Source organism: Cynocephalus volans, chromosome X (assembly GCF_027409185.1).
Source record: "Cynocephalus volans isolate mCynVol1 chromosome X, mCynVol1.pri, whole genome shotgun sequence".
Lineage (NCBI taxonomy): Eukaryota > Metazoa > Chordata > Mammalia > Dermoptera > Cynocephalidae > Cynocephalus > Cynocephalus volans.
Window position 1 is genome coordinate 46,183,246 of NC_084478.1, and position 25,597 is coordinate 46,208,842.

The following is a 25,597-nucleotide window of genomic DNA, read 5'->3' on the forward strand; positions in this document are numbered from 1 at the left end:
CCTCAATTTTCCTCGAGCTCTTCAGTAACTTCTTTATACAATAGTTGAGTGTCTGAGTGCCTTTGCATTAGTCCATTTCTGTTTCTTATAACAAAATACATGAAACTGGGTATTTCTTACAGTTTCAGAGGCTGGGAAAGTCCAAAGTCCAAGGAACACATCTGGTGAGGTTCTTGTTTCTGGTGGTAAACCTACAGCAACACAGTGTATCATACTGCAAGACGGCAGAAGCAGAGAGAGCTTCTCATACACTCTCCTTTTAAAGCCATCAAAACCACAGTATAAAATTGGGTTTATGAAATGTCTACCATTAAAACATCACTGTATTAAGACCCTTCACTAGGGCACGGTCTTCACAATCTAATCCTCCCTTCAAGGCACAACCTTTCAATTGCCATAATAATAGGATTGACCACCCTCTTAACACTGGAAGTGGGATTAAGTTTCTAACACACGAAAATTTGGGACACCATTTAATACTTATTGCCTTCTATGAGATGTTTTCTGGTCTGAGATTCTATAAAGAAAATCTGATTTGTATTTCTTTTCTGTGACTTCATATAAGATTTAAAAATTCTTCCCTCCCAAATCTCCAAGCAGACACTCCTCAGGCTCCACTGGGCTGATGGGAACCCAGATCAAGAGGCCATGGGATGAAAAATATGGGCAGGCCAGGCTAGCCATGTGGCAGGGAGAATGTTCTGGTCCTGGTCTGGTGGCTGCGACAGAGAGGCTGTAGCTCAGAAGTGGGACTCAAGCAGAGTTAAGTATGGGAGGAGGCTCCTCCGTGGACACCTCTCCTGGGGGGCTGGATAGCTTTACTCCCAGGGCAGGACCATCCAGAGAACCTCCCCCATCCCTACCCTACCCAGATGGGCTAGAGCAGGCTGGTATGTTCTTAATGACAAGGAATCTAGAATCCAACCTCAGTTTCTCCTTCTATAAAGCAGAAGAAATGGATAAGAGGACCTCTCTAGCTTCCGAAGCCTGAACATACATCCTGGGCTCGGTGTGGATTTAGGAGCTTGTTAGCACTCAGTCCAAGGTGTGGGAGGTTGGCCGGTGGCCTGGCTGAGATTCACAGAAGGGGAGAACAGTGGAAAGCTATTTTCTGATCTTTGATCTCCACAAGCCCTTCTTTAACCCTTTTCTCCCCTTCCCTTTGCAGTCTGGGAGATCTGAAAGTACCTTTCTGAATTGGCAGGTTTGCCAGGGCAGAGGGGCTAGCACACCCCCATTCCTATCAAACCCATTCCAGGATGTCCCAGGAGGTGCTGAGACGAGAGAGACGAGTCCCCAGCCCCATTCAGGTGGCTGGTGGTGTCTTGAACGAGCTCTTGCAGCTGGCCCAGAGGCCGCACCTAAGGCCTCTCCTTCTTGGCATTCAAGGCAAGTTCCTGCTGCCCATTGCAGCTCCATTCATTGATGCCAGGGCTTGGCCCAGCTTTCCTCTGAGCAGCCACTAGGACCAGCCTTGCCACATCCTGGCCTCTGAAAGTTTGGTTTTCTGAGAAGAAAGCAGGTTTTAGGGCAGCAGTCCCCAACCTAGCTACCCTGCCACGGACTCAGGGTCTCATGGGGTTTCTCACCACCCACCGGTCCCTCTAGGGTGAGTGAAGGACCTTCCCGGAGTTTGAGGGAAGTTTCCTTCTACCAGGGCTGATACAGGGGCCGGCCCTGCCTCAGAGGCCAGGCTGGGATGGGCCCCCGAGGCCGAGACCAAGCCTCTTGACCCCATTGCCTGTGTGGATGCTGCCACAGGCAAAGGCAGTGAGCCCTCCCTGCAAAGGGCACTTCATCCCCTGTGGGCTCAGCCTTGCTGGTCAGAGTGGGCCTCTTTCACATGGTGTTGAGAGTAGCCTGACCAGGCTAGAACCACACATGTGCTGCGACAAGACTTGCTGGGGCCATGCCCATCCCATTCTCTACAGTTCCCACGTGCAGTCTGCCAGTCCGAAGATCAGGATTTGAGTTCCCATACTGCCATTAATCTACTGTGTGACCTCAGGCATGTCATGGCCTTCTGTGGGCCTCAGTTTCCTTTCTATACATAGAAGGCTTCCATGGCTGCTGTCTGGGCCCCTTGAGTTCTGACACACTGTTTTGTAGGCTTCAGAAAGGAGCCCTAGTGGACAGAAGTTGAGCATAGTTTGCCATGCCCCTCCTCCTTGTTCTGTTCTGTCCTCTTCTGCCCCATCCTCAGAAGCCTGCTTGCTCAGCCCCCAGTATGGGAGCTCTTAGCAGGCGAAGCCCAGCTTGCCAGCCAAGAACCATTTCCAACCTGACTTCCAGAAATTGTGTACCACGGTCTGGAACACAGAACCAATTGGCCGGAGCCTCCTGGGAGGGTTCAGACTGCCCCAGTTCATAAGAAAATGCCAGAAAGGGTTTTCTGCCTCCATCAATCTGCTGAGGCAGCTGCAACTAAGTCCCCATGCTGCTGCCTTAGCGGTGGGGTCAGAGTTCTCTCTTTCTCAGACCTGAGAGGCAGCCAGCCCCAATGGCCCATTTCCCTCAAGAGCAGCAGTGTTGGTACAATTGGAGGCTTGCAAATCTTGCAAATGGGTGGTTATGTCTCTGTCATCTCTGGGGTGTGCGTGCGCGTGTGCGTGTGCCTGTGCTTTTCTCCATGGGAACATGTGCTCATGTCCCCAGCAGCGTGTGGTGTGTGTGCCCTTCTCTGAGTCCCACGCTTGAACCACTGGAGGTTGGCCTTCTCTGAGTCGGCAAGGTCAACCAGTCTCTCTTCTACCTTCCATTCTCTCTGCCTTCTCTCACAGTGCCCCAGTCTCCAGAGCTCAGGGGTGGCGTCTTCCTGAGGGCATTGGGGACCCTCCTCATCCCGTGGATAATCCAGGGACCTTTTGTCCCCTCCTGCTAGCTCCCAAGCTGGGCGCCATAGCAGGCTCTCGGAGGGGAGGTGACCAGAAGCTTGGGTGCAGAGAGCAGCTCTCCTGGGGGAAAGGGCTGGACCCCCTGCCTGGGCTGTGGACAAAGTTGTATGTCTAGGGTTGTGCCAGAGTCCAGGGATGGCCAGTCTTCTCACCTCTGTTTATTCTGTAAACTACAACCTGTGAATTACAATTAGCATTCGTTTTGTAACGAAATTAACTTTTATGAAATAAATTATATTTTGTAGTCTAATATAAAAATCCAGGTTATCGAATTTTTCTTTAAATAAAAATTTTTTTTAAATTGAAAATTAAAAATTCTTTCCCATCTTAACTCAAACTTTCACTATGAAATGATTATACACTGTTTTGTGTGACAAATGAGACTTTCCATTTTTAGTTATTACATCAGTGTCTTTAACATCACTGAAAATATATGGAGACTTGAGAAACATTTTCAGGAAATTTACTTTTCCTTCATCCACCATTCATCTTGGACAGAAAATAATTATCATCCATCTGTGAGTTCTGGGTTATTCATTCTGACATCACTTGTCTCAATGCAGCTATATGCTACCCTTACCCTTATTATCTTCTCTTATGGCAGTATACTTTATTTTCTTAGTACTACTTGTGACTACCTAAAATATGCAGTTTTTATTTATTTTGAGCATATTTTCTTCCCCACTCGTACCCCAAAAGAAAAGCTCCAAAGTAATCTATTTTTAAAAAATCACTGACATAATTTTAAAGATTAGAAAAGTTTCTGGCACATAGTATATACTAAACTAAAACTTGTAGAATTAAAAAATTCTACCATTGAAAGTACCTGGTTGTGTTTCTGAATTTTTGGCTCATGTCAGCATTCATACCTATTTTTTGCCATTTACTTTCCAGGGAAGACTTAATTTAATATGGAGACATAACATTCTGGATTTGATCTATTTTAGCCTAGACTTCTCTCACTTAGTTAACATATCTGTATAGTATTTCTTGCGTGTTAAGTTATAATATCTCCAAATCTTTTCCAAACCATTATTTCATACATTCAAAACATGTATGAGTATACGTACCCAGAATGTGCCAGGCCTAGTGGTGAGTGCTAGGGTTAGAGTTAGGAAATACAGTGTTATCAGTAAGAAATATATTACATTTTCATGAAAGAATATAATACATACGTGATGACATTATGCGACGGATGCTCTGACAGGAGGAACAATCCACACTATTCAAAAGTAAAAACTTCCTAAAGTAAGGTGATATCTGAATTTTATCCTGTAGAATGAGTAGCTGCTAGTCATTGAAATGATGTCATTCATTTTATTCTAAGCCAAGTAAGCAATGAGCCCAACAGTAGAGATGCATCCAAGAATATAGGAAACTCAGGGATCAGTAAGCAGTACACTTTGAATGAATCATCATTCCCTGAGGTAGAAGGGGAAGACGTCTGGTTACACTAGGAGGAGATGAAGAGATGAGACCACAGAGAAAACAAATGACTTTTGTATCATGCTAAAGAGTTGAAATACGTCTTCTAAGCAATGCACTGACAATGTGATTTTAGTAGTAGGAACAAAATTAATGCATAAAATGGTCATATTAGCAGGGATGTGCAGAATTGATTGTAGCAAAGTTAATTATCCCACTTAGGGAGTTGTGGTGTTAACTGGATGAAAGAAGGATGAAGTTGCGAAATAAGGGTGAGGCCGTTGGAGTGCGTATGTGTACAGATCCAACAAATATTAAAGAAGAAGAATCACACAAATTTGGAGACTTCTTGGATGCTGTAAAGAGAACCCAATATTTGTGGTTTAAGTGACTGAGTGTATGTTGGGAGGTCCAACTGGTATTAAGAAATGCATTGTAACTGTTTTGTCACTGTAGAGGGATAAATGATAATTCAGCTGGGATCCATGCAATTTGAAATGTCGGTGTCACAGTTTAGTGGCAATGTCTATTTAGCTATTATTAAATATCAACAAAATTACAGCAAAAATGCTAATTGAAATCAGAGAAGTATGAAATAAGGCCTGCAAAAATAAGTTCAGTGATAATAGAGGATGAAGATGGATGGAATCTCTTGGAACAGGACCAATTAAAGGTAGACAGAAAGGAGAGAGACAAGATAATCAAGACAGAAGAAAAAAGAGGTAAAAATAGAATAACAAAAGTATGATGTCACATAAACCAAGAAAATAGAACATTTCCAAAAGAATTCCAAGAGTCTATATAAAAAAAGTTTTTCTAGCTTAAAAATAATTAAATATATTTTAAAGTTAAAATTCGTTACTTAAAAACATGATTTTTAATAGAAGCCTACTATTCCAGCATATGGATTATAGACATAATTTATTAGAAATTTGTATACTGTTGGGCCGACCCCGTGGCTCACTCGGGAGAGTGCTGCGCTGGGAGCGCAGCAGCGCTCTGGCTGCGGGTTCGGATCCTATATAAGCATGGTCGGTTTGCTCACTGGCTGAGCGTGGTGCGGATGACCCGAGCCAAGGGTTGTGATCCCATTACCGGTCACAAAAAAAAAAAAAAAAAAAAGAAATTTGTATACTGTTAAACTTCAGAAGTTTGTTTTTGCTATCTTAAGTAACACTGAAAAAAACTTTTGTGGAAGTATGTATATATTCTCTTAAAAGAAATTTAGAGATGAGAAAATTATCAGGTCAAAGGCTTGAAACCATTTTAATGCTGTTGATATATAATACCAAAATGTCAAAAAAGTTGCTGTAATTTATATTTCCTCCAACGATGTGTCCAATACAAAGCAGCATATTATTACCAACATTGTCTTTTCTTATCACAAATAAACAACATAAGCAAAAACAATCCTTTCTCAAAAAATAAAAAGAAAGTCAAGTGTCAAAACGATAGGCAAAATATTTATTGCTTTAATTTTAACTTATTTGATTACTACTAAGTTTAAATTAGTTTGTCATATCACCATTGAAATTGGTTAATTGCCGTGTTATGTTATTTACCGTCTTTAATATGACATGATATATTTCCTTCTTATTCTGTATGAGACCTTATCAATTATAAATATATATGTTTATATATTCTATATATCTACACTCAAAACATATGTATGTTGTTACTACCTTGTCAAACTCATATGTTCCACTTTCCGTTTGTTTTTATAAATTTATGATCTCGTTAATAGGTATGAGTAAAAGAGGATAGTGTTAAATCTATCATTTATGAGACAGAGTAGACCAGAGCCTGAAATCCGGCAGCAAAAGACGATGTCTCCAATCAAAGTGTACAGCTGTGTTTGAAAAGACAAACACCACAAATATTCCTCGAGGCTTCTGGTCCCCAGCGCCATGTTCTTTCAAAAATCAACCAATTTACAATTATTAAAAAGCAACGACAGCCAAGCTGGGTGGCTAGAGCTCAGGGCAAGAGGAGGAGAGACCTATGGAGTGCATGAAGGCAGGAGAAACCACGATGAGAGAAAGAAAGAAAAGCTCTGACCATTTACAGCCCCGGCCACTTCAAGGCTGGAGCTGGTGAGTGCACAGAGCAGGAGCTGGCAAAGGCCGCAGCTGTGTCCTTCAGATCAAGTTGCGTAGAGGCGACAAGGGGAGAAGAGGGCCTTACTGGCTCCCAGGCCAGCAAGTGTACCGAAAGGCTTCCCTTGGGCCCATATAGGAGCAAGGAGCCACAACAGCTGAAAAAAAGGAGTTAGTCAGAGACCGGTGAGTCATTGATAGGAGCCAGTGGATGGCCCGTCCCGTGGGAAGTCTTTGGAGTGTGGGCAGTATGGGAGACTCCAAAATCTTAAAACATATATCTATCATGTTTTTCATCATTTCTTCTGTTGTTCATATACATAAAATGTAATTCCACATTTAGAAATAAGATATTCACGTATTTTTATTTATTTTTAATATGTATGCATTTAACTCTTTAATCATTCTGAAATGTATGTATTGATTCTCAGGTAGAACTTACCTAGTTAGCATTGTATAGTATTTGACTCATATCTAGCACCCTATTAATGCTTCTAATTAAATATGAACTCTAGTGAAATCTTAACATTAATTGTAACATTACTTGTTTGTTTAAAGATGATGTTCTTCATTATGTTAAAAAAAAAAAAACAAAACGCAGTTCCAATCATTTACAAATTAAGACTTGGAAGTGATACTGAATTTTGCAGAATGACTTTGGTAGTATATTGAAGCTGATTAAATTATTAGTAGTATAATTTTCCCCATATTTAAATTAACATAATAAATAGAACAGAGAGCAACCTATAGAATTGTGAGAAATATTTGCAAGCCATATATATGATAAAGTATTAATATCCAGAATTTAAAAGACACTTTTACAACTCACCAACAAATATCAAATAATCCAGACAAATTGGGACTCCCATATGGGTTATTTATTTTTTCCTTTGCTTCTTTCAGGATCTTCTCCTCGTTTTTGATCTTTGTGAGCTTGATTTTAATATATTTTGAGGTAGAGTTATCTGAGTTGGATCTGATTGTTGACCTTTAATCTTCCTTTATCTGGATGTTTGCATTTTTCTCTACATTTGGAAAGTTTTCTGTTATTATCTCTTTCAATAAGATTCTACCACTTTGGCATTCTTAAGATCCGCTTTAACCTTTATGGCTCAAATATTTGCTCTTTTGACACTGTCACATAATTCCTGTAGACTTGGTCCTATACCTGCCTTAGCTAATCACTCTTGCGACCGTCCATTTATTCATTAACCCATAAATCCATGAATGGATTAATCCATTCATGAAGTCAGAGCTCTCTTCAATCAATTACCTCCCCTAAACTCCACGTTTCCAATACCATATTCAGATTTTTCTGCTCTTTTAACCCTGTTACATTGGGAATGAAGCTTCAATATGATTTTTGGAGTGACGTCCGAACTATAGCAGTATTTACTGATCACTCTCTCCTCATCCCCATTCCCATTCCCCGCACTAATCTCTGCTAACCACTATTCTATTCACTACTTCGATGAGATCAACTTTTTCAGCTTTCACATGTAATTGAGAACATGTGGTATTTCTCTCTCTGTGCCTGGCTCATTTCACTTAACATAATTTTCCCCAAGATCATCGAGGTTGCTGCAAATGGCAGAATTTCGTTCTTTTTTATAGATGAACACTATTCCATTGTATATTATATATACCACATTTTCTTTACACATTATTAGAGAGATATGAAGAATGGGAGCTAGGATTTTATAGTAATATAGAGAGACTAACATTAATGTGTATTTTTGAGTAGCCAGTCAAGATGATGTTGAATGCTCCTAACACAAAGTGCTGCCAAATGTTTGAGGTGATGGATATACTAAGCACCCTGATATGATCATTGTACACAGTATGAATGTACCCAAATTTTATATCATATTTTATTCCACAAATATATACTATTATCGTGTGTCAATTACAAAGAATAAATTTAAAAAGAGTGAAACAAAGAGTAGAATAGTGGTTACCAGAAGCAGAGAAAGGGAGGGGAGAGGGGTGTGGGGAAAGGTTGGTAGAATGAGAAAAAGTTACAAAGTTACAGTTACATAAGAAGAATTCATTCTGGTTCCCTACGGTGACAACAGCTAATAGTATTTTATTGTATATTTCTTGGGAGCTGGAAAAGAGGATCTGGAATGTTATAACCACAAAGAACTGATAAATGTGAAAGTGAGAGATATGCTAACTGTCCTGAATAGACCATTATACAGTTTATCATGTACTAAAACAACCAATAGTACTCCATTAATATGTACAATGAAAAATAAAGTTTAAGAAATGATAGCAGTATCTTTTTATCCTTTTCTCCTCTCCACCTGTATAATTTCAAATAGCCTGTCCTTGAGCTTGCTAATTCTTTCTTCTGCTTGATCAGTTCTGCTGTGGATGGCCTCTATTGCATTTGTAATTTGGTTTACTGAATTTTGGGGTTCCAGAATTTCTGTTTGATTTTTTAAAAAATTATTTCTACTTTTTAAATTAAGTTTCTCTGATAAACTACTGAATTAATTCTCTGTTTTCTTAAAGCTCCTTGGGTTTACTCAGAGCAGCTACTTTGAATTCTCTATATGAGAGGCCACACATCTCCACCAATTTAGGGTCAGACTCTGATGAGGTCAGAATTTGATGAGGTTATGGTTCCACGAACATTCTTGATGCTTGTGGACATGGATCAATGTCTGCACATTGACAAACTGTTTATTTACTTCAGTCTTCAGTGTCTGACTTTGTTTGTACCCATCTTTTCAGAGCTATTAAAAAAAATTGGTTATAAACTCTGATGCTGTGGTCACTGCCACTGCTTCAGACTTCTCAGCAGAAATTTTACAAGGCAATAGAAAATGAGATAAGATATTCAAATTGCTGAAGGAAAGAAACTGTCAACCTAGAATACTGTACCTAGCAGAACATTCCTTCAGAATTGAAGGAGAGATAAAGATTTTCCAAGACAAACAAAAGCTGAGAGAATTTATCACTACCAGACCTGCCTTACAAGAAATGCTAAAGAGAGTTGTTCAGACTGAAAGAAAGAGGCACTAAGGTGCAACAAGAGAACTTTGAAGGTATAAAACTTAACTGGTGAGAGCAAGCATGTAGATAAAGTCAAAATATTCTAATACTGAAAATGTAAAATGTAAAGCACTTATATCTCTTGCAGGAAGACTAAAAGATAGTTAGTAAAAATAATAAGTACTTTTAGATGTCAGAGTTAGGCAGTATAAAAACATGTAAAGTAGAACAGCAGAAATCTAACTGTGGGGAATGAAGATAAAGGGCAGAGGACTTTTTTATATTTGTATTTTTTCTGTTTTTTGTTTCCTTTCCTATTGTTACTAACAACATTAAGATGCTATTAGCTTAAAATAAGTTATCACAAACACAGGATTTTTTTTTTCTGACCAAAATGTGAAAACCTATGAGATACCCACCAAATATAAGCAAGCAATCAAAACATCCCACTAGAGAAAATTTCCTAATTACCAAGGAAACCAGCCAGAGAGTGAAAAAAAGAAAATAAAGCATTACAGGAAAACTAGAAAATTGATAACAAAATGGCAGTAGGTAGACATTACTTATGAATAATTACCTTAAATGTAAATGAATTAATTTCTCCATGGAAAAGACATAGAATGTCTGCATAGATAAGAAAAACATGATCCATCAATGTGCTGCTTGCAGGAAAATCACTTCACCACTAAGGACATACATGGATTGAAAGTAACGGAATAGAAAAAATAATTCCATGCAAATGGAAAGTAAAATAGAGTTGGAGTAGCTATACTTATATCAGATAAAGCTGACTTCAAAGCAAAGCCTGTAAAAAGAGATAAGAAAGGTCATTATATGATGATAAAGGAATCAATCCATCAAGAGGATATAACAGTTGTAAATATATATGCACCCAACATCAGCACACCTAAATATATAAAGCAAGTATTGACAGACCTAAAGAGAGAAATAGTCTCTAATACAATAATAGCATAAAACTTTACCACCCCATTTTTGACAATGCACAGATCCTCAAGAAAAAATATAACAAAGAAACAGTGGAGTTAAACATCATCCTAGATGTCATGAGCCTTCAGAACATTCCACCCAACGACAGCAGAATACACATTGTTCCCAATAGCAAACGGAATATTCTTCAGGATCGATCAAATGGTAGATCATAAAACAAGTCTCAACACCTTTTTAGATAATTGAAATCATATCAACTATTGTTTGTAACCACAATGCAGTGAAACTGAAAATCAATAGCAAAAGGAACTTGTAAAGCTATACGAATACATGGAATTCAAATAACATGCTCCTGAACAACTACTGGGTCAAGGAAGAAATTAAAAATGAAACTGCAAAATGTCTAGAGACAAATGATAATAAAAACACAACATACCAAATTCTATGGGATACAGCCAGAGCAGTACTAACAGGAAAGTATACAGCAATTGACGCCCACATCAAAAACTGAAAAGATCTCAAATAAACGACCTTGTCTTGCAACATAAGGAACTAGAAAACAGGAACAAACTGAACATAAAACACATAGAAGGAAAGAAATAATAAAGATCAGAGAAGATGTAAACAAAATTTAGACTAAAAAGACAATACAAAAGATCTACAAATAAAAGTTGGATTTTTGAAAAGATAAAATTTACAAATCTTTAGTCAGTGTACTTAGGAAAAAAGAGAGAAGAATCAAATTAATAGAAGAGATGAAAAAGGAGCTATTACAATTGACAGCACAGAAATACAAAGGATAGTTAGAGACTATTATGAACTACTATATCCCAACAAATTGAAAACCTGGAATACATGAATAAATTCCTGGACACTTATAACTTACAAAAATTTAATCAGGAAGAAATAGAAAATCTGAACAAATCAGTAATAAGTAACAGTACTGAATCAGTGATGAAAAGTCTCTAATCAAAATAAACCGGGAACAACTGGCTTTAACACTAAATTCTACCAAAAAAAGAACTAATACCAATTCTTCAAAAATGATTCCAAAAAAACTGAAGGGGACAGAATTATTTCCAACTCATTCTAAGCAGCCAGCATTACCAAAACCAGACTAGGACACAACAACAACAAAAGCTACAGGCTAATATCCTTGATGAACACTGAGGCAAAAATCTTCAACAAAGTACTTGCAAACCACATCTTGCAGCACATCGAAAAGATTACCCACCCTGATCAAATGGAATGCATCCCAGGGATGCAGGGATGGTTCAACATATGCAAATCTAACATGATACATCACATCAACAGAATGAAGGACAAAAAAACAGAATGAAGGACAACGATGTGTATTGATCACATCAATAGATACAGAAAAAGCATTTGATAAAATTTAACATCCCTTCATGATAAAAAAAACTCTCAACAAATTAGGCATCAAATGAATATATATCGATATAATAAAGTTTATTAATAACGAACCCACAGCCAACATCATACATAATTGGGAAAAGCTGAAAGTTTTCCTTCTAAGATCTGAAACAAGAAAAGGAAGCCCACTCTCACCACTTTTATTCAACATAGTATTGGAAGAATTAGCCAGAGCAATCAGGCAAGCGAAAGAAATAAAGTCATCCCAATTGGAAAGGAGAAAGTGAAATTATACTTGTTTGCAAACAATATGATCTTATATAGAGAAATCTCCAAGGACTCCACCAAAAAACGTTTAGAACTACTAAACAAATTCAATAAAGTTGTGGGATACAAAACAAACATACAATAATTAGTAGCATTTTTATATGAAAACAGCAAATTATCTGAAAAAGAAATAAAGTAATTCCTTTTATGATAGCTACCAAAGAAAGCAAAATACCTAGGAATAAATTTAACCAAACAGGTGAAAGATCTCTGCCATGAAAACTGTGAAACGCTGATAAAAGAAATTGCAGAAAGCACAAAAAATGGAAAGATATCTCACGTTCATAGATTGGAAGAATCAATAGTGGTAAAATGTCTATACTACCTAAAGCAAACTACAGATTCAATGCAATCGCTATCAAAATACCAATGACATTCTTCATAGAAATACAAACAAACAATCCTAAAGTTTATGTGGAACCACAGAAGACTTTAAAGTGCCAAAGCAATCTTAAGCAAAAAGAATAAAGCTGGAGGCATTGTACTACCTGACTTCAATATACACTACGAAGTAATAGTTACCAAAACAGCATGGTACTAGCATAAAAACAGACACATAGACCAATGGAGCAGAATAGAAAACCTGGAAATAAATCAACACACTGACAGCCAACTGATCTTTGACAAAGGTGCCAAGAGTTAAAAAGTTCTCAGAATATCCTTTACATTCTGTTTATATTAAAAAACAATCTTAATTATCTACCCATGTTTTGAATCATTTGGATTGCAAATTTATAACCAAATAGAACATGTAATTTTTGGCCCCCTGATTGTTGTTTGGATTGCAGTGGTATCAAGTAATGATCTGAAGTGACACCATTAACATTAGATTCAGGATATTTTTTTCCTGTCAATTCATAGGTCTCCAGTATGAGAAACACTGCCCTAATATAGCTGAACTATGCAGCACCTGAAAACATCTTGAGGTGAGAAATAACATCTCATTTTAGATTTTTAAATTCCCTAATTGCGTGGAAGAAACCAACACAAATCCATTGTTTAGGGACTCTTCCAACATGCAGAGAACATGAAACCACCAATAAAGAAAAAGCCCCAGATAAAAATGAGTCCAAAGTTCAAATTATAAACCGTAAAACGAGCAATCCACAAGAAAGTCAGAAAATCCATCAAATAGGAGGTTTTTTAAAGCTTACAGAACATTTTGATATAAAAATTATCTTGAGTCAAAGGTTAACTTGAAATACAAGAATAATCTTAGAAAACATATAAACTAAATGTGTGATATGGTTCATATCATTAAAGAAGCAGGAGAAGGAAATCTTACTTAATGAAACACAAAGAACCGTATAAAACAAGAAGAGGCATCACTGAAAAAGTCCCAAACAGCAATTCTAATTATAAATAATGTTCTTGCTCGTTGGAGTTCAAAACTCCATAGAAAGTTTAAATAACATATTAGATACAACTGAAGTTTAATTTAATATGCTGAAAATAAATCACAGAAAATTATAATGAGATAAAATGAAAACGTGAAGGATAAAGAAATGAAGGATACCATGAGAAGGTCCACGTTCACTAAGAGTATTTCTAGAAGGTGAGACTGGAGTAAATGTAATACTTATTTGAAGAAATAATTGGTGAGTACTTTTCACTGGTGAAGTTAGAAATAAATCCTCAGAATGAAGAAGGACATGGAACCACCAGTAAAATAAATGAAAACAAATAAACGACTACCCACCTGTATCAGACCCTTTATCTCAGCTTCACCTTTGCCTTGTTCCAGTGCTTTCTGGGCTCTGGCAGACTTCTTATATACACCATCTGGCAGTGTCTCACTTACTGTTCATGATGCCCCCAAATTTACCCTCTCCCCAGCTCTCTCCATTCTAGCAGGCATTGTTGCTGCCAAAGTAACTCTCTTAGGCCCCTACACACTGAACTAGTAAGTGGCTTCTTTCTTCTTTCTCTACCACCTGCCCATGGTTTTCAGATGTAGTTTATAGGACTTCCAAGGGTCAAGTCCCAGCTTGATTATGCATTTTCACATCGAATCACCCACCTTCCCTGCCTCACTGCTCTTGCCCTGCAATCCTGTTTATCTGAATTATATTACTCCCTCATAAAATAATTATAGCACATAAGCCCGTGGTCTGAGGCACTACTTTCTGGGAAATCAAGCCTAAATGACAGCTAGTGAACCACAGAACATTATTGGCAAATAAAAAAGTTTAAAAAGCAATCTGGAAAAAAGATAGAATATCAAATAAGAAGAGCAATTAGGTAGCAATCATTTCATCAGTAACAGCAGATGCCAGGAGATAACAGAATAATACTATTCTCAAGGTGCTAATGGAGAAATTACTCTTAAATCTAAAATCAATAATCAAACAACCATATTAACAAATGAAAGAAAACACGTTTTTCAGACAAAACTGGGATTTCTATCTACAGTCCCTCACTGGTAGAACTTCTAAGGAATAGGTTTCTACAGAAAGGAATTTAGCTCACAGGGAAGGAGTGGGATTGAAGAAACAATAGTGGGCAAAGAAATGGATATACATGTAGACAAATCTAAAAAGGATTAACTGCTAAGCATCACATAATTGAGTGACTAAATTGGAGGCAGATTTTAAAATAAAGTGCAGTTACATTCCACACAATAATTACATAGAAGATGAGCTAAACTATGATCAGAATGAATGCTTTGAATTTCACAATATTTTTTTTTTTTCTGGAAGTGGTAGAGATATTAACAATAAGACTGTGGTAATTCAAGTACAGTCTTAGCACTTTAACTTTCAAAAATCTGGAATTTAGACTAGGTAACCTCCATATCTGTTAAGGAGAAAAATAAAACATTGAATAAAAATGCAAATTACAAAAGAAAATATTTTATTTGTGCCAAGAGAAAACACCTACAACTACAATAAATATTGTTTCTAGCTGAAAAGAAACGAATAAATGTAAACAATATGTATGATAGTGCATAGTCGAATCTTACGCAGTGTGTAATTCTGAGCAGGAAGAAAAATGCCATGGAATTTGAGAGTTCTCAAGTGTATGGCTAATTTTTTATGTCTAAAAATATAGCTATATTATACGTATAAAAAAATCACATCTTGAATGTAGGTTTTAAACAGACTAGAGATTCTCACTGTTGTTTTTGTTTGTTTGATTGTTTTTTTTTTTTTCTTTTTTTGGCTTTTTTTGTAAGTTAGAAACAGATTGTGATAAGTAAATGCTAAAAATTTATAATAAATCCATGTTCTGTATTTACTCCTTGAATCTTGGATCATGTTTTCTCATCAACTCGTTTTTGGACCAGTCTTTCTTCTCTCCTCCTCCTTCTTCTTTATTTCTAGTACATAACCTCATAGATGGATTATAGTAAGTTCACAAATATTTGTTGACATTAAAAATGTAGGTGAATGTGCTTTGCAAACTGAAGCCAATATCATAAGTATAATCTCTTCACAAAAATAGCATATTTTCCTCCAAAGAAGTGAACTGTTATAAGCTGCGTAATATTCTATGTCTACCTCAGAATAAACCATGTAAAAATTATATGTACTATATTAGAAATCTACATTAAAGAATATTAAAAACAAAAGAATTAACTGTCTGGCATCTGTATGGAAGGTAAAACTATTTTTGTTGGATATCCTAGCAAATCGATAGATTCTGGAAAATTGCAGACTGGAGCATTTTCCTAAATATGATTCTGACACGAATCTATGGACCTATTTTTGCAAATAAAAATTTCCGTAGTGAAATTGTCATCATACAACAACCAGAAAACAAAGTGTATATGAATAAAGTAACTATTTATTGTTGCACAATTACATATAACTTATGTGGGAGGATATTATCTAGCATACAAAGTCAATCTATTAATCTAGGAGTATAATTTATAAAAGAGGTGAGAATAGATTCACAACTGATATGACAGCATAAATGCTACCAGCACTGCACTTGAGATACTATCATAAAGTAGTCCACTTACTGGAATAGAAAAAATAAATTTCAAGTGTGAGAAGTGAAAAAAAGAATAGTGCAAAATGTTTTTTCATAGAAAAGAGGCAAATACGTGCTTTAGCAATGAAAATGAAACGACAAAATAGTAGTTTTTTTCATTGAAAATATTTTCTTACTGGTTACTAGGTCCTGCTAAGAACACCTCTAACCAGATCATTTAGTTCCCTTTTTTATCCGTTCCCTATATATGATTTGGTCGTGATTTTTAAAAGTAATGTTTTTTTTCAGAACCTCTAAAATTTCAGACAATATAAACTTATAATACTAAGCCTAACTATATATGATTGAGTAAAAACTACCATTATTCAGTGCCTTAATAATGAGTGGATAAGGAAACTGTGGTGTATCTACACAATGAAATACTATTCTGATATAAAAAAGAATGAAATACTACCATTCGCAACCACATGGATGGACTTAGAGAAAATTATATTAAGTGTAACAAGTCAGGCACAGAAAGAGAAATACCACATGTTCTCACATATTTGTGGGAGCAGTAAATAAATAAATATACAAACAAATAAAGGCTGGGGGGAAGAAGACACAACAATCACAACAATCCCTTGAACTTGTTAGGACAAGAGAATAGATACGATGCAGTGTGCGGGGGGAGGGGAGCCAGGGAGGGGGGAAAGAGGATCGGGTAAAGGGACAAGAAAATCAACTGCAGAGAAGTAAAAATAAAATAATAAAATAAAATAAAAAGTCTACTCTAAGTCAAACTCTTTTCGTAGCTGACTATGATTTTATATATTTATTTTTTGGAACCAAAGGGAGAATTTTATTCTGATATCAGAATATGCTTTGAATTCACTGAGATAATCATTCAGAACAGTATTCTGTATATATAACAAAAACCTACGAGCTGGAGATCACACACAACATGCTTGGTATTCATGCACACATTGTTTCCTTAAAATTGAGGTTCCATGGATCGTTGCTATATGAATATTACTGAAAAAAGAGATGTCATTTTAAAACTGTATTGAGCTTTGCAAATACACATATAGTTGGCAATGTCTATAAAAAAGTCAAATCTTTATTTTTTATTTATTTTAACTTCTCCATACACACTGCAGTTGATTTTCTTGCCCCTTTACCCATTCCTCTTTCCCCCCTCCCCTCCCCCACATCTACATCACATCTATTCGCTTGTCTTAATAAGTTCAAGGTGTTGTGATTCTTGTGTCTTCTTCCCCTGCCTAACATTTAATTGTTCGTTTATTTATTTATTTTTAGCTCCCACAAATTAGTAAAAACATGTGTTATTGCTCTTCCTGTGCCTGGCTTGTTTCACTTAATACAATTTTCTCTAATTCCTTCCATGTTGCTGCAATTGGTAGTATTTTATTATTTTGTATAACAGAGTAGTATTACAGTGTGTAGATATACCACAGTTTCCTTATCCTTATCCATTCATCTGATGATGGACATTTGGACTGGTTCCAGCTCTTGGCTATTGTAAATAGTGCTGCAATAAACATGGGAGGACAGGTATACCTTCGGCATGATGATTTCCATTCTTCTGGGTATATTCGCAGTGGTGGAATTGCTGTGTCATATGGTGGATCTATCTGTAACTGTTTGACGAACTTCCTTATGATTTTCCATAAAGGCTGCAACATTTTGCAGTACTACCAGCAGTGTATGAGAGTTGCTTTTTCTCTGCAACCTCACCGACATTTATCATTCTAAGTTTTTTAGACATTAGCCATCCTAACTGGAGTGAGATGGTATCTCAAGGAGATTTTGATTTGCATTTCCCAAAGGCTGAGTGATGTTGACCAATTTTTCATGTGTCTGTCGGCCATTCATATGTCTTCCTTTGAGAAATGCCTATTCAGCTCCTTTGACCATTTTTTAATGGGGTTATTTGGGTTCCTTGTATTTTCTGGATATTAATCCTTCGTCAGATATATATTTTGCAAATATTTTCTCCCACTCTGTTGGTTGTCTTTTCACTCTGTTGATTGTTTCTTTTGCTGTGCAGAGTTTTTTCGTTTGATATAATCCCATTTGTTTATTTTTGCTTTGGTTGCCTGTGATTTGGGGTTGTATTCATGAAGTCTGTGCCCAATCCTACTTCCTGGAGTGTTTCCCTATGTTTTCTTCAAGGAGTTTTATTGTTTCAGAATATATATTTAATACCTTAATCCTTTTTGAGTTGATTTTGATATATGGTGATAGATATAGGTCTACTTTCATTCTCCTATATATGAATACCCAGTTTTCCCAGCACCATCTGCTGAAGAGGCAGTCTCTTCCCCAGTGTGAAGACTTGGTGCCTTTGTCAAAGGTCTCATGGCTGTAGGTGTATTGGTTGATTTCTGGGTTCTCTATTCTATTCCATTGATCCATTTGTCTGTTTTTATGCCAGTACCATGCTGTTTTGGTTATTATAGCTTTGTAGTAGAGTTTAAAGCCATGTAGTGTTATGCCTCCAGGTTTTTTTTTTTTTTTTTTTTTTGCTCAGGATTGCTTTGGCTATGCATGGTCTTTTCTTATTCCATATAAATGTTTGGATAGTTTTTTCCATTTCTGAGAAAAATGACATTGGAATTTTGATTGGGATTGCATTGAATCTGTAGACCACTTGGAGTAATATGGACATTTCCACAGTGTTAATTCCTCTGATCCAACAGCATGGGCTATCTTTCCATCTTCTTGTGTCCTCTTAAATTTCGCTCAACAGCAGTTTGGGTTTCTCTTCATAGAGATTTTTCACACACTTGGTTAACTTTATTCCTAAGTATTTTAATTTGGGGTGGCTTTTGTAAGTGGGCTAGCTTTCCTGATTTTGTTTTCTGCATGTTCACTGTTGGAGTATAGAAATGCTACTGATTTTTGTGTGTTGATTTTTTGATCCTGCAACTTTGTTGAAATCATTTATCAACTCTAAGAGTTTTTCAGTAGAGACTTTAGGCTGTTCAATACATAGGGCCATATCATGCACAAACAGGGACTGTTTGACTTCATGTTTTCCAATCTGGGTGCCCTTTATTTCCTTCTCTTCTCTGATTGCTCTGACTAGTACTTACATCACAATGATGAATAGGAGTGCTGAGAGTGGGCAGCCTCGTGTAGTTCCTGTTCAGGGATCAATTTGTGTTTCAGCACTTCCTTACTTTCTGGTCCACCTTGTACTTTCTCTGTCCTTTTCCTGTAAATCAGCTATATCTGCAACTAGCCTTGTTTCTTTTCAGCAGAAAGTTATATTTACAATCCAAGATCTCAGTGTTGTTTATGCTCTTTGGTACTGGCATGTCAATATGTCAAAACCCCACAATTATCATTAACTTTCTTTTGTTTCCTATTTCTTTTCTAGAGTTAGACTATAATTGCAATAGCGAAGTATGATTTAATGATTGACACAAGTAAGGAAAAGCTGTATATTTTGACTGCATTATTCTTTTGTTTCTTTGAGATCTCTAATCTCCTCCACTTGTCTTATTCCTTTTCTTCATTTCCAAAAGTCCAGGGGATGTCCACCACCTTCCAAGTTGCTCCCTTTCCTCCAGAAGCAGTGCCTTAACCTCTAGTCCCACACCTGCATATCCCTTCATATGGATTCTCAGTAGCCAGTATTCTGATCCTTCTTGTCTCATACCTGTTTGTAATATTTTCACACTCAGAGTGGGACCTAATTTTTCAAAGGGAAATTTATCTGTGTTCGGGTACCACCGTTATCCCGCTCCAGGTTCCCGATTTTCAAGCAATCTCATCCGAATCTCCCTTCAGCCTGGGCTCTGGGTTTGAGATGATTTTATTTTATTTTTCCTAGTAGATATAAACTCAAGTTGTTTTCTTGACTTCTATTTATGTTATTGGCATAAGTTTTACGTCGTTTTATTTGCTTTCCTTGTCGGGGTCTATGGGGTTTGGAGCATGTGTGAAGAGATCAAGAATTAAGTAGTTGCTAGCTGCTTTGATTCTAAAGAGCCTCCGAGGTCTGAAACATTCATTTCATATTTTAAATTATTTTTATGTTTTATTCAAAGTTTTAAACTTGCTTTGCATTCTGAGCTATTCCTCATTCAAAAGGGGGAAGAGCTTTAAAAACACAGACAATATCGTTTTATTATAATATTCACTACAATTTCACCCTTAATTCTAGCAGGGCTCATTCCTATGAACCAAGTAACTTGTTCTTTCTGAGGTTCACTTAACGCTGATCTGAGCATTTCAAAACAGAAAAATGAAATAAAAAAGTAAAGAGTACTTTCTCTTAAGTCTTCCTTTGTAGGACTTCTGAATTGACTAAGAAAACAGTCACTTCGTTATGTCCTTACTGACTAATGATATGTTAGGCATCAAAAATTAATTTTATTCTGTTTCTCAGTTCTTTTCCTGTTTGGTTTAGTGTTCAGCCAGTTTGGCTCTCTGTAATCAGATGCTTGCCTTTTTAAAACTAAGAAATAGTAAGTCAAGTAAGAGTTCAACAACAAAACAAAAAGCATTTGGAAATTCTTGCAGCAACCAATTAGAGAAAACAAAACCTAGAAGTTTCTCAAAGCAATTTAAAATTCCCAATCATCTATTGCCAGTGACCTCTTAAAGTTTAATTAAGTGTGTTTTCCATTTGCCAACCAGGTCATAAATGATCAATTGTCCCCCTCACCAAAGTGGTTTGCAAGCTACACGTTGCAGTACTTCTTGGTAGAATTATAAAAAGGAGAATCAAGACCATCTTATTGCCGCTATAGGCCACAGACATACCTTGCTTTGGGCAAGGGGGATGGAAGTAGTTTACAGTGACATCTCAGGGGACACTCTAAGTAGACAGATGTAAAAGGAACAATGGGAAGTTAAAGTTACAATAGACTTTTTACCAACTTTAATTTCTGGCCACACATTGCCATTCAGTGAACTCGGCTAAACTGCAAGGGACCACGTAGGATGCCCAATGTTTTCTAAAATACCGTAGCCGCTCCTTATCCATGGAGGGATATGTTCAAAGACCGCCAGTGGATGCCTGAAAGTATGAATAGTACTCAGCCCTATATATACTGTGCCATATTTTTTTCCTAGACATACATACCTATGATAAAGTACAATTTATAAATTAGGCACAGGAAGACATTAACAATAGCTAGCAATAATATGGAGCAATTATAACAATATAGTGGAATAAAAGTTACAGGAATGTGGTCTCTTTATCTCTCTCTCAATATCTTCTACTGCACTGACTTTTCTTCTCGTGATGATGTGAGATGATAAAATGCCGACATGATGAGATGAGGTCTAGTGAATGAAGGAGGCATTGTGACCCGGCATTAGGCTGCCACTGACTGCTCAGAAGGAGGATCATCTGGTTGAGGGGACCCTGGATCTTTGAGCCATGACGATGTGGATGTTGAATATCAGGAGCAGGTGATGCCGATGACTAACGGGCGGGGAGCGTCTACAGAATGGTTATGCTTGACAAAGGGATGATTCACATCCGTCAGGAAGGAACAGGATAGTGTGAGATTTCATGATGCTTCTCAGAAAAGCGTGCAATTTAAAACTTAGGAATTATTTACTTCCGGAATTTTCCATGTATTATTTTCAGGTTGCTGTTGACCACAGGTAACCGAAGCCACAGATAGTAAAGGTCTACTGTAGTTAGGCTTAAATAGCTTCATGTCAAAGCAGACCATAGTCTTTTTTAATTCTTCTCTAATTTATTCAGCAAAATTTTTAATATGAATTTGAAATGTGACTGGCTCTACGCTACAAGCAAAATATGCATTCTTAACAGTCTATTTGGAAATAGATAAGAAACAATGGTACCAAATACATGCAATTATAAATATTGACAATTGTTTTATATAAGTATGGGCTATTTTGAGATGCACAAATGTAACAGCCATCATGATTTAGATGTGGGATTGGAGAAGGTCTCTTTGAAGATCCCCTGAGGATAGGTGTTTGCCAGAGGGAGAACAAGCAGGAATGTGGGCGACCTGGCTTTAAGCTTTCTTACTTTCTATGTTCTAGCTGTTTGTGTGAAAAGAAGAGGAAGAAGAAAAACAAACAAACAAAAACAGGCCCTATCTAACAGAGTAGCTCATTGGGTTGATTAAAGCTTTAGCCATTTCGGTGAAAGAGAGAGAAATATTTGATGAATTAAAATTTAAAAATACTTCCCTTCCAAAAGTAAGCAAGGCTTATTCACTGTAAAAATTTCACAGCCTATCCTCCTCCCTGTGGAGTTACTATGCCAGGAATTAGGATTGGGTCAGAGAGTGGCCTTGAACTAATTCTCATGGACGCAACATACCTGATTTTGAGCAGATACTTCATCAGCAAGAAATATCTGAAGACATCCCTCACCTCCCTGATCCCTGCCTAATTTGTCTGCAGTCACATGCCTTCTTCTTTCCTGTCCCACTGAAGAAGTATTCTTGCACATGACTGACAATCCTTCCATCTGTGTCCTGGATTTCATATATTAACATGTCTTCAAGGACCTTGATTCATCTGACTCATGCCATTATCTCCTTTCCCTCTACTGCTTCTTTCACAATCAGCATTTAAGAAAATATTAATTTAAACAACTCAGATTTTCAAAAACAACTCTCCATATATTCTTCACCTCTCCCACCCACCATCACCATCACCAGCAACCTGACCATTTCTTTCATGTCCTTCATATCTAAGTTTCATTGGAAAGTAATCTAAATTTTCCACCTTTACCTCTTAATCCCTTTGCATCTCTCAACCCACTAGAATTAACTTATTCTCTAGTCACTCTACTTAATAAAAGTAATCACTAATATCACCAGAAACATTTTTCTGACACGTTTTTTTATTGAAAGATAATTGAGTACATATATTTGTGGGATACAGAATTGGATATCAATATATGTGGTGATCAAATCAGTATAATTAGTATATTCGTATTGACAATCGTAATCAATCTTTGTGACCCTTAACTAACTTCTCGCTATCCTCCCTTCCCTCCTCTAATAACCACAGTTCTGTTCTCTCTCTTTTTTTTTTTTTTTCAGAAAGTTCAATACATGAATGTGATTGTTTCCTGGTTCTTTCTTTCTTTCAGTTCCCACTTATGAGTGAGGACATGAGGTATTTCTCTTTTTGGACCATGCTTATTTTACTTTTCACTTTCTCTAAGTTCACCCATGTTACTGAGAATGGCAGAATTTCATTCTTTTTTGTGTCAGATTAATATTTCACTGAGTATATATACCACATTTGCCTAATCCTGTTATCTGCTTATGGGCATTTAGGTTTATTCAAACTCTTGGATAATTTAAATACAGCTGCAAAAAACACAATAGTGCTGGTATCCCTTCAACATGATGATTTTCATTCCTTTGGGTATATACCCAGCAGCAGTCCTAGCTGTAGTTGTTTGAGGAACCTCCATACCGTTTTCCATAATGGTTGCACTAATTTACAGGCACACTAACAATGTAGGAAGGTTCTCCTTTCTTCACATCCTCGCCAGCATTTGTTAATCTCTGTCTTTTTGATAATAGCCGATCCCAATCGGAGTGGAGATGATATCTCTATGTGGTTTTGATTTGCATTTCCCCCGCTACTGGGGGATGTTGAGCATTTTTTTCATGTGTCTGTTGGCCATTTGCACATCTTCCTTTGAGAAATGCCTATTCAGCTGCTTTGCCCATTTTTTAATTGGGTTACTTGTTTTCTTAATGTTGAGCTGTTGGAGTACTTTGTATATTCTGGATATTAATGCTTGGTCGGATGCACTGCTTACAAATATTTTCTCCCATCCTGTAGGTTGTCTTTTCACTCTGTTAATTGTTTTTTTGTTTTTGTTTTTTTTTTGCTGTGCATAAGCTTTTCAGTTTGATGTAATCCCATTTTTGTATTTTCTTTTCTTGCCTGTGGTTTTAGGGTCTTAATCAAAAAGTTTTTGCCCAGTCCTATATCCTGACATGTTTCCTCTATGTTTTCATTTAGGAATTTTATATTTTCAGGTCTTATATTTAAGTCTTTAATCCACTTTGAGTTGATTTTGGTATGTGGCAAGTGGTACAGGTCTAATTTCATTTTTCTACATATGGATTTTTGGTTTTCCCAACACCATCTATTGAAGAAGCTGTCTTTTCCCCATTGTATGCACTTGTTGCCTCTGTCAAAGATCAGTTGGCTGTAAGTAAGTGAATTGATTTCTGCTATCTCTGTTCTGTTCCATTGGTCTGAATATCTCTATTTATGCCAGTACCATGTTGTTTTGGTTACAATAGCTTTGCAGTGTAGTTTGAAGTCAGGGAGTGTTATGCCTCTGGCTGTATTTTATTTTGTTTAATTTTTTGCTCAGGATTGCTTTGGCTATCTGTGGTCTTTTGTTGTTCCATATGAATGTTAGGATTCTTTTTTCTATTTCTGTGAAGAATGTCAATGGTATTGTGAAGGGGATTATATTGAACCTGTAGTTTCCTTGGTGTATTATGGACAGTTTCACAAAGTTAATTATAATTTGTCAAATCCCAGTTCAAACATTTTGGGGATCATCCTACATTACCTCTGAAACCCTCTATAATGATGGTTGCTTCCATTTCCCTAAAATACCTTTCTTCCTTGAATTTTATGATTCATCTCTAGAAGTTTCTTGCTTATGTTTTCCTCCTTCAGTCTTCTTTGGTTCTTTCCAGAACATCCTTCACATAGTTTTTCAAATATAGGTATATTTTTAAATGAATTATTATTCTGTGAGTGTTCTCAATCTTTTCTCTTTTCTCCTCTAATAAAAGAGTTTCTGACTCCTCTTTATTAGTCTGTTGCCATCCATTCTCTGAAAAGATTTAGACATTCACTGCCTAGTTTTTTGAGTTCTGGTGCACACTGGATTAGGAAAAGAGGAAGAAGTAGACAAATAAGATAAACATATTATTGTTTAAGAAATAGTTTTAGGCAGAGTTTCTAGAGAGGCTGGCAGAGAGGATTGGCGTACTGTCACAGAGTTTCAAAGAGATGAGCTGAGAACTATTATTTGGTGAAAATGAAGTACATGAGAAAGGAAATGGTATTTTAATAAAGGTTCCTCTGAACTTATGAGTATATCTTTGCCAAAGTTTGATAAACACAAGTAAAGAGTACCAATTATTTTCAAGTTTATTTGGTTTATGGGCTTTGTCACTTTTACTAAAATGCCATTCTCAGACTATAATGTGTCATGTATTCACTTGCATTATCTGCAGATTAAAATATAGTGATGAGATGGGCATTTTATTTTGTGAAAATTCATTGAACTGTGAACTTATGATTTGTATTTTCTATAAGCTGTACTCCAATAAACAGTTTACCAAAAAAAGTTTGGTCTCAGGGTGATTCCTCTAGTTCCTCCTCCCAATTTATCCTATTCAGATTTAACTCTTGGCTCCTGACATAAATTTCCAACTACTTACCAAATATCTCAATTAGTATGAACCACAGTCAACTAAAGTCAAGGTGTTCAAGAGGAAACCATGTTTCTACTCATCTATTCCCATTTATGTAAGCAGACTCAGAGTACAACCAGATCGCAGAAAATATTTTTCTTCTCCATATAACTCAGGTCCTAAG